At 42.3% G+C, this 19,574-nt stretch overlaps 1 protein-coding gene and 1 pseudogene across 2 annotated transcripts in view; one reads left to right on the forward strand and one right to left on the reverse strand.

Annotated features, from left to right (window-relative positions):
* Window positions 1–19,574, forward strand: part of NPR3 (natriuretic peptide receptor 3) — a 64,887-nt gene that overhangs the window by 29,528 nt on the left and 15,785 nt on the right. The gene's annotated exons all lie outside the window — the stretch shown is intronic.
* On the reverse strand, window positions 1,126–18,967 carry LOC307184048 (coiled-coil domain-containing protein 167-like; annotated as a pseudogene). The gene is made up of 4 exons: window positions 18,963–18,967; window positions 18,615–18,676; window positions 17,395–17,555; window positions 1,126–1,403 (listed from the first exon to the last, which is right to left on the reverse strand). The product of its transcript is annotated as a coiled-coil domain-containing protein 167-like (transcript).

Raw genomic sequence — 19,574 nt, forward strand, 5'->3', positions numbered from 1 at the left:
TTAACTGACAAGGTCACTGAAAGAACTCAAGCATTGTATATAAATAATATTGAACACAATGCCAAGCACTAAGTAAATATTCAATACGTGGTAGCCATGATTTCTCTTACTTTTGTTTCTCATATTCCAGGCCAACGTAACCAATGTTTATGAGGCTTCTGTATGTCAGTGTTCTCCCCAGCACCCCTGCTCATCCTTCAGAAGTTAACTCAAACACCACTTTCTCGGGATGTCTTTTCCTGACACTCCAGACGAGTCTCACACACTCCGCTCCTTTCTATCATAGCATGCCTCTCTGGTTGTAACCACATGTCTATGTGTGGGATTTTTTTAAGTTAACGTTGGCCTCTTTTGCCAGACAGTAAGTTCCATGAGAGCAGCCACCATGTCTGTTTCTGTTCACTCTTGCATCCCCCTTACTGTATGCTCGGCACATAGGACGCAGCCGATAAATGTAATCTATTATTATTATGCTTATCATTTGGGGTTATTACTGGACCAGAAGACATCAAATCCAAGCCCCTTCCTGTACAGTGGTGAAAACTGAGGCCCAGGGAGGTGAGGTGGCTTTTCCAAATGTAACCGCTATATTGCAGTCAGTACAACAATGCTGGGTGGTGACAGAGTCCTGTGCTTAGATCTTATCAGGTACACAAAGCCAGGAGTTCAGATCCACTTATACTGTGGGAGATGGTACTGGGGGGTAGTAATGGGTTTTTACAGTGGGGATTCTGAAGACCTTCTAGTGGGCGGCATCAGAAATCTGAAGTTAGAAGTAAAGCCCCACTGGAGAGGCCGTCAGATATCAGTGGGACTCCCAGCGTGGCTCAGACAAGTGCTTGCCAAGTGTCTGTCTAGCCTCCTCTGGTGGGGTTTTGTCTTGCAGCCAGGGTGGTCTTTACTGCCTTTCCCTTGGGCTAAGCCAGCACAAAGTCCTTCTGGAGACTCAAGCCCCACAGCAGGAACAGGAGGCGAGAGGGGCTGGGCCGACAGGAAGCCCTGCTGCGATGTCTGGGTCAGGCAGAAATGGCCCTTGTACCTTGGCCCTCTTGAGGCTTGACGGGCCTGCTTGGCCGTGACCACGGCGCTGAGGAGAAGCCTGTGCTGACTGGAGAAATCTCAGGCTCACAGGGTCCAGTAGGCGTCGATGAGGGTCCGAAGGAGGAAGATGGCCACCGACAGCAGCATGTTTTCCGGTTCTCCTGCCGAAGCAGCTGCAGCTCCTTCTCATAGTCGGAGGCTTTGTTCATCGGGCTGCTTTTCTCCTTCTCCAGAAACCTCCTGGCCTCTGAGCCCAGCTCCGCCCCGTAGAGCCTGGAGTTCACAGCCTCCAGGTCCCTCCGACGTGACAGCTTCTTCTCCAGCCCATCGATCTCTAGGGCGATGCCCAGATTCTCCAGCTTCTTTTTTTTTTTTTTTTGCGGTACGCGGGGCTCTCACTGTTGTGGCCTCTCCCATTGCGGAGCACAGGCTCCGGACGCACCGGCTCAGCGGCCATGGCTCACGGGCCCAGACGCTCCGCGGCACGCGGGATCCTCCCGGACCGGGGCACGAACCCGCGTCCCCTGCATCGGCAGGCGGACTCTCAACCACTGCGCCACCAGGGAAGTCGTCCAGCTTCTTTTTAGTCATGTTACTTGCCGGGTTCCCGGAGTCATTACTGGACGCTCTCTGGTGGTTTATATTGGGTCGCCCACATGTGCAGTGGCTCTCACTCCAGGGTGTCTGGATGGAGCTGTTTGGCCTCTGCCACCGAATTGTTCCAATTCTAGAGCACTGGTATTTGGTTTTAGAATGCGCTGTGTGGTGGCCAAGCCAAGATTAGTTGCATCCCCTGACTCCTGGTCAGTGGCTTTCTTTATCCACTACATCAGTCTGACCTTTTTAACAACAATGTGCCCAATATGGGGGCAAACCCATGACCCGAAGATTAAGTGTCTCAGGCCCTACAAGCGAGCCCGGCAGGCGGCACAGGCAGGAGCGCTTCCTTCCTTTTCCTGCCCCCTGCCTGCCCAAACGCACACTTTTAACATATCAGTGTCTCTTTACTCTTTCACATACTTAACAAAGTCCGGCTAGGACTGCGTCTCCTCTCCATCTGCAGCGATCTATTTTGCCTGTTTTCTTCTGAAGTGTCAACCACCATTTCCTAAATCAGCAGATGCTGTTTATTGAGCACCCCAGGGACCATGGCTGTGAACTTGATCCTGGACCATGTAATGGTCCCATCTTGGGTGGGATCTTCATCACCTAAAAATACTTGAGCAAGTATATAAATATCCATGGCCATGAGCTCTGGGAGGCTACAAGAGCTGCATTCCTGTGCCGGCACAGATTGGAAACATCATTCACTTCAGTGTCAGCACTCTGACACACTGATGGCATTCACACAAGTCTGGACCGTTTATCTTGCAGTAGACCAAATGTGGCACATGTGTGAAAATATCCATGTTTCTAGAGAAATGAAATCAAACACGGTGGAGTGGGTTCACTTAGTTCGTTAGTAGGAGGCTCCCTCCAAATTCATCCAGCTTTCCACGACCTCTTTAAGTGGATGAGGGTTTCCTAAGTTAGGGTGCATTAACTCTTTACAATTCTGTGCAACATTTTGTACGTAAGGGCACGTGTGTATATTTCTGGAGAGAGGGGCCAGCACCCTTCATCTGATTTTTAATGGGGTCCATGTCACAAAAAGGTAAGAATCATTGAACTAGACCAGAGTTAGTCAGCATACCGTTTGACCAGTTACTGTCCCAAGCCCTATTTATTCCTACGGATAGGGTACAACATTGTGCAAGCAAGGTTGCATTGAAAAATCACTCCCCTGGAAGAAAATGAAGAGACACCTGAATGCTCTAACATTTTTTAATCTTATATTCTAAAACCATTGGTTTTATTTCTGAGATGAAAGAGATACTAATTCATTTATTTATTCCTTCATTCTGAACTAGGGAGTCAGTCCAGTCTTTACAACTACCAGTGTTTTCACATGAGATCTTTAAGAGGTAGACTTAACTTTGTTGCAGCTACTATTTCTCAGTTTAGACTGAGCCAATGTTGGAGACCTCTTTTCCCCTCTGGCAGCTGCTCTGACTTCTCGGTCCTGTAAATCCCACTCTTGGCTTTGCCCCATTCTCCTATTGTGTTTGGCACTTCTGAGACCCATTCACTGGCTGGCCCTTTAACAGTTGGCTCTGCCCTTGGGTGAAGCTCACCCTCTTTCCTTGATGTTGTAGTTGTTTAAATCAAAACGATACATGATTTTCTAGATTGAATACAATGAAAGAAGACCCACACTGAATTAAAAATGAATTCATAATACTCTGAGAGTTAAGGCAAACACAAGTCTCCCATTCTGCTCTTCTCCACTCCTGACTGCCATTCTTTGGAGGCCATAATCCTTAACGTTTTTATTGGCCTCTGCTGTTTCCCTTTATATTTCTAAAATAGCTTATCTATATTGATGTTTTGAATATTAAAAATTTTGATATTATTTTGTGATTTTGTAAAATGGAAAAAGATTTAGCTCCTTTATACACTCTTCCTCTACCAATACTTCTTTTTCCTCCCATCCTCCCAATATTTTGTGACATAATTTTTAGTTAAAGGTATAGTCACAAAATAAAATTTGAAGCTAAAAAAATAGAGCTTTTATTATTATGACATGCATATATATGTATATGTGTATACAACTGAATCATGTAGTGTTCTATGATTACATTTCTTTTCCTGCCTAGCTTTTTGTTTTTTCTGCAGTTAGTAATTTCCTTGGTTTTTTACTTGCTTCCATGTAATTCTCACTATTTCATTCTTATTCCCTCAGCCAAAAATTTTGGATAATGACGTTTCTTTTTTCCCCCTTTTGTCTTCCTGCTCTAGTTTAGAGTAATTGCTTTCTTCAGTACCAACCTTTAGTTCTCTCCTGTACTGGATCCTCTTTTTCTTGGATATCAAATCTCCTTCTTTGTTGAATTTCACCTTAGTTTTGAAGGACAGGGGTGCAAGGATTCTTCGGTATATGCAAATCAACCAATGTGATACACCATATTAACAAATTGAAGAATAAAAAGAACCAGCTTTTAGTTTCATTGATTTTTGCTATTGTTTTCTTTGTTTCTATTTCATTATTTTCTGCTCTGATTTTTATGATTTGTTTCCTTCTACTAACTTTGGGTTTTGTTTGTTCTTTTTCTCTAATTGCTTTAGGTGTAAGGTTAGGTTGTTTATTTGAGATTTTTCTTGTTTCTTGAGGTAGGATTGAATTGCTCTAATCTTCCCTCTTAGGACTGCTTTTGCTGCACCCCATAGGTTTTGGGTCATCGTGTTTTCATTGTCATTTGTTTGTATATAATTTTTGATTTCGTCTTTGATTTCTTCAGTGATCTCTTAGCTATTTAGTAGCATATTGTTTAGCCTCTATGTGTTTGTGTTTTTTTTACAGTTTTTTTTTTCCTGTAATTGATTTCTAATCTCACAGTGTTGTGGTCAGAAAAGATGCTTGATATGATTTCAATTTTCTCCTGCTGAGAGAGGAGAAATTTACTGAAACTTCATTTGTGACCCAAGATATGATCTATCCTGGAGAATGTTCTGTGTGCACTTGAGAAGAAAGTGTATTCTGCTGTTTTGGGATGGAATGTCCTATAAATGTCAATTAAGTCTATCTGGTCTATTGTGTCATTTAAAGCTTGTGTTTCCTTATTTATTTTCTGTCTGGATGATCTGTCCATTGGTGTAAGTGAAGTGTTAAAGTCCCCCACTATTATTGTGTTACTGTCAATTTCTTCTTTCATGGCTGTTAGCATTTGCCTTATGTATTGAGGTGCTCCTATGTTGCGTTCATAAATATTTATAATTGTTATGTCTTCTTGGATGGATCCCTTGATCATTATGTAGTGTCCTTCCTTGTCTCTGTGACAGTCTTTATTTTAAAGTCTAGTTTATCTGATATGAGTATTGCTACTCCAGCTTTCTTTTGATTTCCATTTGCATGGAATATCTTTTTCCATCCCCTCACTTTACCTGTATGTGTCCCTAGGTCTGAAGTGGGTCTCTTGCAGGCAGCATATATATAGGTCTTGTTTTTGTATCTGTTTGGCCAGTCTGTGTCTTTTGGTTGAGGCATATAATCTGTTTACATTTAAGGTAATTATCAATATGTATGTTCCTATTACCATTTTCTTTATTGTTTTGGGTTTGTTTTTGTAGGTCTTTTTCTTCTCTTGTGTTTCCTGCCTAGAGAAGTTCCTTTAGCATTTGTCGTAAAGCTGATTTGGTGACGCTGAATTCTCTTAGCTTTTGCTTGTCTGTAAAGCTTTTGATTTCTCCATTGAATCTGAATGAGATCCTTGCTGGGTAGAGTAATCTTTGTTGTAGGTTTCCCCCTTTCATTACTTTGAATATATCCTGCCACTCCCTTCTGGCCTGCAGTTTCTGCTGAAAAGTCAGCTGAAAACCTTATGGGGATTCCCTTGTATGTTACTTTTTGCTTTTCCCTTGCTGCTTTTAATATTTTTTCTTTGAATTTAATTTTTCTTAGTTTGATTAATATGTGTCTCGAAGTGTTTCTCCTTGGGTTCCCCCATTTTTTCAACTCTTCCAACTTCTTTTATTTTCTGTGATTGCCACAACTTTATCTTCCAACCTGTCTACTGAATTTTTAATTTTTGATATCATATTTTTAATTTACAAGACCTCTTTTTTGTTCTCTTTTAAAAGAATAACACACTGACCTTGTTTCCTGGATGCAATATCTTCTTTTCCTGAGTATACTCTTTCATCAGTTCTAGAATATACTTCGTTCACATTTTAACTTATCTAAAGTTGAGATTCATTTTATAATTGGTGGGCTGTCATAATTTTTTCTTTCTAAGGGCACATATAATAAAGGTGCTTCATATAATTGCAGATATTTCATCTTTGTTGAGATTTTTTTAAAGTTTTCTTGTACTTCCTGCTTGCCTATTTCTTTCAAATTCCTTTCTAAAAATATTCATTTTGAATTCTTTCTCTTTCATATTATAAGCTTTTCTTAAACTGTTGGTAATCCTTATCTAAGTTCTATGTGCATGGGAACTTGTCTAGTGGTGGACTTTATTGTAGGGTAATAACATGTCAAGTTGGCTTTTTCAAAGGGTTATCCCAAATATGATTATGTGAGGGTTGTTTCTCTTAGGCTGGTCAGTTTCAATAAATAATTCTCCTCCAAATAACTTCTTGAGAGTCATAAGCCTGCCCTACATTCTGGGAGCCTAGAAAGGGGGGACTCTCACCTTTAGGATTGAGGACTTTTCACCTACACCTCAATTTTCAGTATTATGCTTCACCCAATCTCCAGCTGTGCCTTGTACCCTCCCAGTCGGATCTTTGTGTCAACATATTCAGACAATAAATCTCCTGTCTTCTGCCTGGATAGGAAGGGACAGTTTCTTCTCTGTTTAAGGCTTGGGGGTGGGGGGATCTGACATTTAAGTGCTTCTTGTACAGATTTTCAACTAATCCCAGTATTTCCAACCCCACTGCATCCCTGCCTCCAGAGGTAACTAGTGTCTCCAGGTTAGAGCCTCTGGACTGGAGTTCTTTGCTTCTTGTTGGAATTCCCTGCCACGCTCCCATGCACACTTGGATTTAGGTTTCTCAGGTCTGTTGAGTCACCTACCCCTTTCCAACTTCCAAACTTTTTTTGACTTTCCTCATCTACTTATTTCCTTCCTGTACTCTTTCAACTGGTAAACTTACCTCTTAAAAATGTCATTGTCATTTTAGTGGGGATTTTGCAGGGAACGTATGTTTCAATGGTTGTGACTTACTGAAGTCTCTCAGTACCAGGCAAGTATGCAGAGATGGTGGCGCCATCTTTATTTTTTGGGGGTGGTGGTGGTTGTGGTGATCTGGTTACATTCAAAGCAAAGAAGGAAGAGGAGGAGAGAGACAGAGTGTGTGTTTGAGAGAGGGGGTCAGTGTATTTCTTTTAGTCCAGAATGCTCTTGCTCCTTTAGAAATTCCCACTTGGTTACAGCTTCTCTTCTAGGGGCTACTTAATCTTGATTTATTAGCTCAGTACTTTCTTTCTTACCCTCACAGATATGCCTGCCCTCTGTGATTCTTCAAAAGCAGTTGTACAGAAGCAACACACATGAACAATAATATATACTCACTAAGAAAAGGCTTGTTCTTTTACAGGTTTGTCGTACTAGTGTATGAAGACCTTATTTTACTCTGTGTCCAGGGCTAAACTGTTTCTTCTAATACAGCTCTTATGTCAGTGTCATTTGAAAAAGGAACACGTATAGGAATATCATCTAGGAATCCTGGTGCCAGTGTAAGTAGAAGTTTAGGTTTTAACGTGGATTTTTTAAAAAGCTAAGTTTTAAGGTTAAAAAATGGAATATTTACATAAAAATAATGGGACCTGTTTGTGTCCTGGTGGGTTATTTGTAATTTATCACAATGCAGTGGTAGCAATTTTGCACCCTTTCTAGAATCTCTTAGGACTCTCTTATTGTACAACAAAATACTTCAGAAAAAAGTGAAAACATTGGAAGACATAAACTTGTATAGAGGGTTACAACATGGGACTCAGTCACCTTCCAGTGCAACCTTGGGTAGTAGAGACCATCTCCTCTGAAGAGCATCTGTTCCCTAGTAATCTCCAATGTTGCAGACAGCATTATTCTAGAACCAAAGGCAATCCAGCTGGGAAAGGAGCTGTAGGAGAGAAGGCAGCGCTCCTGACCCTGGACTTGGGCTGAGAAGGCCCTTGGCTGGGTCCCTTTACTTCTTAGGGCTTCCTCTGTTGTAAAACCAGAGATTGGGGCCACCACCTCAAGGGGCTTTCCCATTCCCAGGTTTCTGTTATTATATGTTGAAAGTGTTTTTCTAACTTTAGTCTTAGTTTAGATGTTGTTATTTCATTGTCAATATCTGGATATGGAATTTACTTACCCTTTATTGAAAAATCACAATGTAACAATCATCACAACCCACCCACCTGCATTTTAGGAGAATTTTATTCCAGTAAAGTATTCTGCTGCTTATAACATTATATCATAAAAGTCTCTTGGAAATTTTCATTACTCCAGCTTTAAAATACAAAGGACTAACTTTTCTTCAGCTCCAGACTGGTCACCGTTCTGCAGCCTGAAACCCTTTGTATATGCAAAACTCATCTTTGTGTACACAAACTAAGTAATTGCAATGTTCTGCGTCCAATTTGCATTTGCAGGGATCCAGCTGCAAGTGTCGTTTTGCAAACACAAAATTAGAGCCTGGTTTTTAAGAGTGGTTTAGATGCATTTTTTAAAAAAGTATTTCTCCAGTTAATCTCAGCGATGGCTTTTTGATGTTGTTGTTAAAGAAAGGTGTTTTAGTTATAGAGAATGTGCAGAGTCCATTTTTTTAATGAAATAATGCTGCATCCTTGGTACTCTGGCTTTCAAATTCAGTTTCATACTTCTTAATGCGACCTCTGTTCTTGACTTGGGGTAGAATTTGGTAAAGGCTGTTTTTATTTCTAACCAGGTATTCTGAGCAGGAGGTGATTTTATAACCTTGGATATTTGCTCATTTGAGGTTAGCAGGCCACCCATAGCTTGTTTTTTCTCCTTATTTAAAAGTTGAAAATTTAACTAATTAAACAAATATTCCGGCAGTGTCTGATGCACAGCAGAATTGTTAGGGAGGTGGGATGTGTATTGGGCCATCCCTCCCTCCCAGGTTCCCCTCTGACGCTGGAAAACGAAATGGGAGCCTGGAGCCTGCAGCTTATCTAGCCACAGTATTTGAAAAGAGACAAGGTTTAATAAATCATTGTTTAGATAGGCCAGGCATTACATTTTGGAAAGTCCAAAATGTTGAGAAACAACACTCTCATTTCCTTCAATGAGGGGAAGGCCCAGCAGTAAAGCTGTCGAATCCAGCTTGTGTTTTGACACTGGTTTTCCACAGATGCAGTGTGGGAGGTGTTATCAGTTGAGAAGTTATCAGCTCATCAGTGAAATCTTGGCCAGGCACTTCCCCCCTTATTGTCTTATATAATATCACATAATTGGAACTGGATACTCTCTTTTTTTTTTTTTTTTTTGGCGGTACGCGGGCCTCTCACTGCTGTGGGCTCTCCCGCTGCGGAGCACAGGCTCCGGACGCGCAGGCCCAGCGGCCATGGCTCACGGGCCCAGCCGCTCCGCGGCATGTGGGATCTTCCCGGACCGGGGCACGAACCCGCGCTCCCTGCATCAGCAGGCGGACTTTCAACCACTGCGCCACCAGCGAAGCCTGGAACTGGATACTCTTACTGAAAATTTTCAGTTAGCTCTTCAGTAAAACCAATGAAAGAGAAAAAAAAAATGCAGCAGACGCAAGCAGTATTTGCCCCACTTCTGGTGAAGGTGTGCACAGGCAGCCTTTTGTGTCTGCCAGAGCTGCATCAGAATAGAATACCCCCAACACCACCCTGCCCTGGGCCCTCACCCCCTTTCTTTAAAGTCAGCCAGGGAATAATTTGTCCAAATGAAAAGGCCCTTTCTGGCACTGGAGGGCTTTGCTAATTGTATTTGAAAGAATCAAAGCAAACCACAAGTTGGCTTTTAACAAGAGAAAAGTAATGTGTTCACATACCAACATATTAATAAGATTAGTTTTATTAGGAAGAGGTAATCAGGCAGAATAAGGACTGCAAGAGGAATGGCTTTTTAAAAGCCATTCTTTTATTTTCTCGCTAAAGAAATACCAGTCGGCTTTCAAAACACATTTAAAGAAAGATGTACCGAAATCTAAAAAAATACATCAATTTCACTTTCTTGACATAAAAGGGAAAAATGTTTTAAAATTGTTTATTTCTGTAACTTTTAAATAGCTTTAGTTGTGCTAAATTAGAATAGTAAAACAACTTGGGAATCTCCTGGCTAAAGTATTTTTGTTTGATTGTAAATAGGTATCCATTTACTTGTGATTTCTACATATTGGCAGGTGTGGATTTATTAATTGCAAAAATGCTGTTGAACTGGTGCAAGTGGAAAATGTTCAAGGAGAATCCGCAGCACCCCACTTGGAAATGATTTTTCCAAGCAGTAGACTTCATTTTGACCTTTCAAAAGACAATCACTGCATTTTTTTTTCCATTATATGCAGTGATGTAGTTTCAGTTAGAAAGCTATTTTGCAATAATGGTGACAATGTACTCAAATGCGCATGACTAAAATAGCAATGCAGTGTGGAAATAAGTTTCACAATCCAAAAGCCAAGCGATTTTCCTTTGTTTTTCTTCCTGTATCGTCACTGAATGGAGTAGAAGGGCGTTTCACGCATTTGGCCAAACTCTTTACAGCAGAAGCACATTCTTTCTAGAAGAGTCAGGTCACTTAAAATATGGACTAGAGATGCATTACCAGTTCAGCTTGCAGAAAGAACATACATCAGCTCGAACAGTTATACCCATTAGCATAAGTGAAGGAGCATGGGGCAAAACTGGAGAGGATGAAAGCTCAGAGTTCTTTTTTCTGCCTTTCTCCTCCCTTCTAACATCTCTGTGCTCTGGGGGCCTCAGCGTCCTTCTTTCTCCACTTGGTGAGGAACTCATTTCCACAAAGATATTGGGGGTTCAGTAGATTAGCTTTACCAGGATATTGCATTTCAATGGAAAAGGAAGACAACATAAGTAAACCTAAAGGTGATACTTTTCTGTTCCGTGGAGGAGATGAGTGAGTCTTTCAAATGCCAGGCTTTAGTCTTTCTGCCAGAGAGCTCTGCTCAGGAAACATTTATTTAGTCGGGCCACCCTGTGGCTAGAGCAGCGTGGTACTTTCTAAACTTACGTGAAGCTTTGCATTTTACTAATAGAGCGGCAGCAAAATGGCTGCATTTCCCATAATTTGACAGGAACCAGAAAGGAGTGCCCATGTGTTCAGCCTTCCAGCTTGGAAGAGGGGAGGGAGGCCGATGGGCCCCGTCGGCTTCGTTGGCCGCTGCACTAACAGAGGACTCTTGGTGTTTGATGCTGACTGCAGCCACAGTTTTGAAAGTCCATGGGCAGAGTTGGGTTCATAAGGCCTGGCCATCGATGCTTCTGTCCGTGTGAGTGGATATGGCGGAGGAGCCCAAGGTAGTGGTTCAGTAAATGTTAATTGATAGGCATTAAAACAATCGGCGACCCGGGGGTGTGCCACCTTGTGTGCCGAAGACGTTAATCTGTAAAATGGAGAAAACCACACCAGGTTGCTCTTGGAAGTTATGAAGAATGATTGTAAAGGGGTTTTCGAAGCTTAAGCGCTTTGACTGATAGTGTCCGAAGAAAACAGCCCCAGCTGCAGAGAGCAGAGCATCTCCGTGGCCCTGTGAGCAGTGTGCAGCAGCAGTGTCAAATGGCATCCTTTCTGGGGTCCAGCCAATTGTTAAAAGGGAGGAACTAGAATAATATATTGCTGGGGGCTCAACCCCTTCCTGGTTATGAAATTCGAAAGTGACTTAAGCTGTAGGAAATTATTTTGGATTAGTCTTTATCATCTGATTTCCCCCCTGGAGAGAACTTGCTTCATTTTATAAGGTTCTAAAAATCTTTTTTTTTTCTTTTTTTAAAACAAGAGGCATCAGCCACCGTGTCCCTTGCTCTTCTTTTTTTTACAAAATTTTATTTATTTATTTTTGGCTGCGTGGGGTCTTCATTGCTGCGCGCAGGCTTTCTCTAGTTGCGGCGAGTGGGTGCTACTCTTCATTGCGTGGGCTTCTCATCGCGGTGGCTTCTTTTGTTGCGGAACACGGGCTCTAGGCGCACAGCCTTCAGTAGTTGTGGCACACGGGCTCAGTAGTTGTGGTTCACGGGCTCTAGAGCGCAGGCTCAGTAGTTGTGGCGCACGGGCTTCCTTGCTGTGAGGCATGTGGGATCTTCCCGGACCACGGATCGAACCCATGTCCCCTGCATTGGCAGGCGGATTCTTAACCACTGCACCACCAGGGAAGTCCTGGTTCTAAAAATCTTGCTCCCACAGACTGTGGTTTACAGATAGGGAGGAGGTGAGCAGAGAATTTGTGTGTGTATAATGAACAATTTAACAATTGGCCTAAATTTGGGGACCTGTATTATTCCCTTTACCGTTATCTCTATGTGGGATAATTACTAAATCACTGAAGTCAGCCAGCTTTGTTTTTACCCTATCCTAAAGATCTTAAAGAGATTTCATTTATTAGTAAATAGTCCTGCATCAGATCGGCACTCTAATTTGCCCATCGTTGCTCTACAAACTACATTCATTTCAATTTGGGGCCATTTTCTCTTTTCGTAACTCAGCAGTGACTGAAATATACTCAGCAGTATATTTATGGTAGCCCTATGTCTAAGAATTTCTTGGGTAGAACAGATTTCAGATACAGCACATATGCCCTCTAGATGCACATGTGTTTTTGTTGATCATTTGACCCTATGTATCACCAGGCATACAGTTAAGCCTGCAGACGGTTGTTCATTGAACCTGTGTGCCCGCCATTGCACACTTACTGAGCGCCTCCTTCAGGCAAGGCATTGTGTCTTGTGAGGACAATTCATCACTTGTGTGGGTGGCTCTTGAAGGATGGGTAAGAAGAGGTGGGTGCAGAAGAGCCTCCTCAGAGAGGCTAATATAGGGAATCCCAGCTTAGAAGAAGGAGGCAGTAGACACATTTAGGGAATAGTGAGCAAAATCACCTGCCTTGAATGAGGGGATTTTTGTAGAGGAGGAGTTTGGAAAGGTCTCTCTTTTTTGAAATTTGCTCCTCCCTTGGCTGCCAAGACACCACCGTGTCTAAGTTCTCTGCCTACATTGCAGACTTTCCTGGTCTCCTTTCATGACTCCCCTTTTCCACTTGCTCCACAAATATTAGTGTTTCCCAGATTCTTTCCTTGGCCCTTTTTCTTCTCTAAACACTTTCTGGGCAGCACATCCACTCGCCTGGGTGGGATGTTCATCTTGATGTGGATAACACTTAAATTTCTATCTCCAACTCCAGCCTGTCTTTGAGTGGCAGACCCCGGGTTCCAATTGCCCATTGGCACCTCTGCCTGAATAACACTGTGTCTACCTGCCTCATCCTTTCATTCAGAACTGCTCCATTCTGAGCTCTGCTGGACCAAGCCTAGAGGGGGAGTCAAGGAGGATGGAGCTCCGAGTTCAAAGAACTTATTCTGCATGCAGAAGAAAGTAGAAAGTAGGAGACTGTAGTCAAAAAGAGATTTTCAAGGATTTTGAAAGTAGAGCAGTTCTGGGTGATGATAAGATCTTTGCTACTCAAAGGGTGGTCTATGGACCAGTGGCACCAGCATCACCTGGGAGACTGTAGAAATGAGGAGGTGTAGTGCTCTATCCCTCAGACCTGCTGAATCAGAATCTGCATTTGAACAAGATTTGCAGGTGAACTGTGTGCACAGTTCTGAGAAGCTTTGGCCTAGGGTAAGTGCATGAGAGTGAATTGATGAAGTTCAGTGGAGATGAAGTGTTCAATGTTCAATGAATGGATAATGCACGGGGAGATTGAAATGGTTCAGTACGAATGCAATAATGTGGGTGGAGAGGAAGAATGTGAGCTGACTGCCAACCTTAATGCATTCATTATGCCCTGGGAGTGAGGGAGGGTCCTTGCGTCAGATGACAGTGATATTTGACATAGGATTATTGACGTCTTAGTTCTTTGAGAACAGAGCCTCTGATTAGGATTTTTCCCCTTTAAGTTCTGTGCCTCAGCTCTTAAGAAAGATATAGCAGATCCTTAAATAATGATGAATTGACTTTACGAGCAGTGGGCTTAAACAGATTAAGCCTTTTGGTCAATTTACATTGTTTTAAAGGGAACCTGGAGCTAACGTAAACAATCTGGTATCCAATATCACCTTTTCTCCCCCCTCCTTTGATTATACTTTCCTGACAGGTAATTAAAAATGTGTTTGCTAGGGCAAACTTCTTCGTTCTTCTTTTCTCTCTCTTGATGTGCATATAACATCTTGGAAATCTTATACGTGTTAGAGAACTCATATTGATGCTCTATCCTTGGGTGTGAGTTTGGTCTTTAAGGAGGTGCCTTGCTTGATAGACAGATCAACACTGATGATGCAGGTACTGATTTGGAGCCAGGAGATTTGAGCTCCAGTCGCAGCTCTGTTCTTACTATCTGTGCAACGTTGAGTGAATCAGGCAACTATTACAGGCTTCAGCTTCTCATTTACACAATATGCTGGTTGGACTATATGAGCTGTAAATTCCCTTCGAGTTGTAAACTTGTGATTCTGTAATTCTTTTAGGCTGTTAAGAATGCCTGTGAGGTTAACATGATGCAGCTCCCTAAGATGTGTACCCAAGGGTCTCTCTTGTATTGTGGCCAATATATTTATGAAACTCAGTGTCATTCTATCCATGATTCAAAATCATGATACATCTGCATCTAGAGTACTCTGCATAGTTCTGGTAACTTTCTTAAGAGAAACGAGTCTCCTCACATTAGTAGAATATGTTAGCCCTAAATGTTTTTAAAAAGAAATAGAGTATCTTTTAATTGCCCAAGGGAGTGAAACAATTTTCTTATAGACTTATAGACTTAAAAAGATCCATCTCTTTGAAATGTTGCACCATCCAACCTTGTGAAGACCATGGGGCATTTCTTGAAATCTGAAGACTTAACTGAATTCTCAAGCAGTAGACCTGAAGGGATACTTTCAGGATAATGACAAGGAATGACTATTTTTCCTGGTAGTTAGTAAGCATATGAAACTCATTACTTGCACATTTTCCAAAGGCTGTCTTAACATGGGTTCCAGAATGATTTAGATCAGTTCATTATGCTGGATCCCAAATGGGATTCAGAGCGTGTTGATCTTTTGGTGTGAGGCCCTATTCTTTAAAGTTGATATTGGCGATATACAAATACCTTTAAAGACTTATTCATTTAAAAATTAAAAATGAATTTAGTTCAGTGATAGAAAACAGAACTGGACTGGACAAAACATGAATGTTGACCTTATGATTATGTATTTTCATATGTTCTTATAGAAGCTACTGTGGAAAGTTTTCCACAATTTTCCGGACTTGGGATATTCATTTAGGGAATTAAGAAAATGTTTATTATGGGAAATTTTAAATACATACAAAAATGGAGAGCACAGTATGTGAAACTCTGTGTCCTCACCACTCAGCTTCAATAATTAACCAAGTCAGTCTAATTTCATCTCTAACTTTTTTCCCACCCTTACCCCTCGGCGCCAGTAATTCTGAAGCAAATCTAAGGCATCCTCGTTTCATCTTAAGCATTTTAATATGTATCTCAAAGATAAGTTTATTATTTTATTTAATAAAATTTATACACAATGAAATCCATAGCTCTTGATTGTGCTATTTGATCACCTCTGATAAACGTGTATGTCCATGCAACTACTACTCCTGTTAAGATATAGGAGATTTGCAGGACCACATGCAGTTTCCTCATGTCCCTTTCCAATCAGTTTCTACCCCCATAAGCAACCACCCTCCTCCCCCCACATCTTTAATGAGCTATAATTGACAAATGTATTCACATAAATTGAAGGTGTACGACATAGTGATTTGCTATGTGTGTACATTGTGAAGTGATTACCACAATACGGTTAGTTAACACACCATGACCTCGTATAGTTACGTTTTCTATTTTTATTTTCTGGTGGTGAGAACATTTTAAGATTTACTCTCTTAGTAAATTACATGTATACAATACAGTATTGTTAACAGTAGTCACCATGCTGTACATCAGAGCCCCAGAACTTATTCATCTTATAACTGAAAGTTTTTACCCTTTTACCAACATCTCCCCATTTCTCCCACTCTCCAGCCTCTGGCAACCACCGTTCAACTCTCTTTTTCTATGAATCTGACTTTTTTAGATTCCACACAGGTGAGATCATATAGCATTGTCTTTCTCTGTATGGCTTATTTTACTTAGCATAACGCCCTCCAGATTGTCACAAATGGCAGGATTTCCATACTTTTTTATGACTAAATTCTATGTGTGTCTCTCTCTCACACATTTTCTTTAATCGTTCATCTGCCAGTGGACACGGTTGTTTCCATAGCTTGGCTATTGTGAAAAATGATGCCATGAACAGAGTGCAGTATCTCTTCCAGACACTGACTTCCGTTCCTTCAGATATATACCCAGAAGTGGGATTAATAGGATTAATAGGCCTTTTTATTCACAGATGGGTCAGAAATCCTGATTCACTTGATCTGAGCTGCTGGTTTAAATATCTGCTTAACAGTTAGTGTGTTGCCTCATGTCCCCTCTCCTCTTTTCTTCTTCCATCTTCTGCCCTCTCATTCTGTCTCTAGGTGTGGGTTCTGTCCCTCCCTCATCTTCCAGTACATTGTTAGTCTTCTCTTTTATAGACCCTCGCTGGTCTTTCCAGCCTACGTGCTCAACTTGTAGAACTCCTCAACTATTAGCCGCTTAGAAGCAGAAACCAGAGCACAAAACTTTTACAACCTTAGCTGGCTGAACATATGTGCCAGTTGGATAGATGTCATAACTAGGCAAGACTGGTTTGGACCCCTACTTAAGAACTTGCCCACCCAACATTTTCTGCAGTTTTGACCCCATCCACCGACAAAGATCTCTCGTTTCTGTTTAGGATGTTAGTCAGAGTGTCTCTTATAGGATAATAACAGTGTCCATCTATGAAGGTTTTGTAAGAACTAAACACAGTAGAACTTAAATTCTATTAAGTTCAGCTCCTAGAATATAGGAGATGTTCAATATCATAGTTAATACCTGGAAGTAAAGAGAACTGCTTGACTTTGTTCAATCTAGCATTTTGTAAACCTGTTTACCCATGATAGTGCTATTTCTCGAGCCATCTGTTAACATGTTAAGGAATGCTGCTGCTGTATGGAATCCAGCTTCGGAAACTGAATTAAGAATTGAACAAAATTAAGCTGCTGACTGTTCACAGTGAGTGAATAAACCAGAGCTGCTTGAACTGGGAGTCGGGCTTCTGGATCTTAACTCCGTCCTCACCACACCTTGAAACTGCTTGAATAAGAAGGAGAGGTTTCATTTTAAGACACAAGACAGAAATGAAAAAAAAAAGTCATCCTGATACAAAGCCTAGATTTTTGCTTATCTCTTCCTTGTAATCACATCTCCAGGTGACTCGAGAGATTTAAGGAAAGCTGTCTGAAGTTCTCAGGCTCAGCTTTCAAGGATGTCGTCAAGGTGGATAGAGTAGAGTCTAGCCTTTCAGAAGGAGTGAGGCCAGAAATTGTCCCCCTGTGTCCCCCGGTCTCCATCTCACTCTGGCTTGGTCACCCCACTTGCAGTCTTGGGGCTGCCCCACCGTCCAGCAGAGTGAGCGGGACACTTGCTGCCTGCCTCGGCCCTTCCCCCTTGGGTTTGGTGTGTGTGTTTACCCACCTCGACATTGTGCCCGACAGGAACATAGACCCCTGGAAAGAAGGCCAGCAAGTGTCCAGAGCAGTCTGTGGGGGTCGGGTCCCCAGGCTTTCCGGAGGCACATCTGGTCGGGCACTGGTGGGACATGAAGGCCAAGGACAGACATTGCTCACCTGATTCATCTGAACGCCAGAGACGATTATGTCATTAGGTATGTGCATTTCTCAGCTAAGCCTTCAAGAGTGATAGGTGATGAGAAGCATCCTCATATGACGTGTGTGTGGGACACATTCAAAGGGCACATGTATCAGATGACCGAATTCCCTGTATGAGCACTGGGAGAATTTTAAAAAGTCATTCTCGTGCTTGCGCTCCACACCCACTAATTCCAGCAGCCCAGTTCCACGGAGTTCTCCTCCACCTCGTTTCTCGGGGCGGCTCTCCTGGCTGAGGTTGCCTCATGTAAGTGGATGCCGTCCACCAGCACCGCGGCACCTGCGCACAGCCTGCGCTGCCGTTCCCGTCATTAGAAGGGCAGCCGATTGCGGTAGCGTGGGAGACACCTGAGGGGTCAGAACTTGACTTAATGATCTTCCCCGGGGCTGCTTTTGTTTAATGATCCATTTTGTTTTAGGTGATGAGAGAGAGAAAAAAAGCTGCTTCTATTTGCAGGCAAGTTAGTTAGTTTCCCAGTCTAGGGCATTACTGTAGGGGCAGGGCTGAGCCTGGGATGGAGACAGTCATTTGGGCGACTTAGGGCCCATCCCCACCCCAAACAAGTCTGCCAGACGATATGGCAATTCTTCGGCCAAGCACAGGGCTGGACCCTGGCTCTCTCCCAGGTCTGCTGCCTGACTCTTGGTAAGCCGCTTGCCCTTTGCATTTCCTCGGAGTTACTAGGATAAGGGTAAAAATGTACAACTTCACTTTCCTCAAGGCTAAAACAAGTCAGCAAGTGACCAAGTGTGAATTCCATGAAGGCAGGCCCAGTATAGAAGAGCAGTATAGAAGGCCCGGTATAGAAGAGGGGTGTATGCCAGTAAGAGTGAGAACCCCTCTTTTGATGTTGAAGAATTGGTGATATCGCTTGATTTACGGAAGTTCCTGCTGTTGTTACTCTATATTGTAGATTTAAAATTTTATGTTTCAAAAGCAAATGGAATGAAAACAGATAGGATCTATATTTTTATTGTATGGAGGTCATGTGTGCAGTGTTCATCGAATGCATAATGTCCTTTAACCTTCGGCCTCCCCATGCAGCATGGCCAGGCCACTTTCTTCTGTGTCTACCATCTCCAGTGGCCTAGGAGGGCAGGACAAGGTTCATTTTCAGGGTCTTATTACTAATAATTCAAGATGAAGCTGCCACTGTTTCTGCTGTGATAGGGAGAGGCAGGTCCTGGACCATCTCTCCTCTTACCTGCCTGCCATCAAAATGTCCTTGTCCCTGATCTCCCCTTTAACTGATGGGGACGTTAAGGCTCATGTCTTTTCAAAAGACTCTTAAGAAACACTGCCCCAAACCCTGTGCTCTCCTGATTTGCATTTGGAACCGTTGGTTTGTGGTGAGAAAGACAGAACCACCTTACGACATGCTTGAGTACATGTGAACACCACGAGCGAAGCCCTGGGAGAGCCTAGCCTTGTGCTTAACTTTGGTAGCTTTCTCCCACTGGTCTCCATCTGAGAGCTTTACAGGCTTTCTCAGGTATCCAGACGACCCTGGGAGTGAGATTACTGCCGGGTGGTCCACTCTCACTTTACAAGAACAGCTGAGGCATGTAGCATTCTCTGCTGTCTTGTTTGGAGCACAGGCATTGAGGAATTCACCTATGAATTTGTCTCCCCAAAGAGAAATGAGAAAGACTCTGCTCACTGTCACAGATAAGAGCCATGTCAGGAACGGCAACTCTTTATGCTCAGTTAAAAAAGAACTAGATTTCTTCTTTTTTTTTTTTTAATTGAAGGATAGCTGATGTACAATATTATATAAATTACTGGTGTACAATATAGTGGTTCATGATTTTTAAAGGTTATATGCCATTAATAGTTATTATAAAATTCTGGCCATATTCCCCACATTGTACAATGTGTCTTTGTAGCTTATTTTATACCTAATTGTTTGTACCTCTTGATCCCCTATTCCTATATTGCTCCTCCCTCCTTCCCTCTCCCCACTGGTAGCCACTGGTTTGTCCTCT

The sequence above is a fragment of the Stenella coeruleoalba genome (genome assembly GCF_951394435.1).
Source record: "Stenella coeruleoalba genome assembly, chromosome: 3".
Taxonomy (NCBI): Eukaryota; Metazoa; Chordata; class Mammalia; order Artiodactyla; family Delphinidae; genus Stenella; species Stenella coeruleoalba.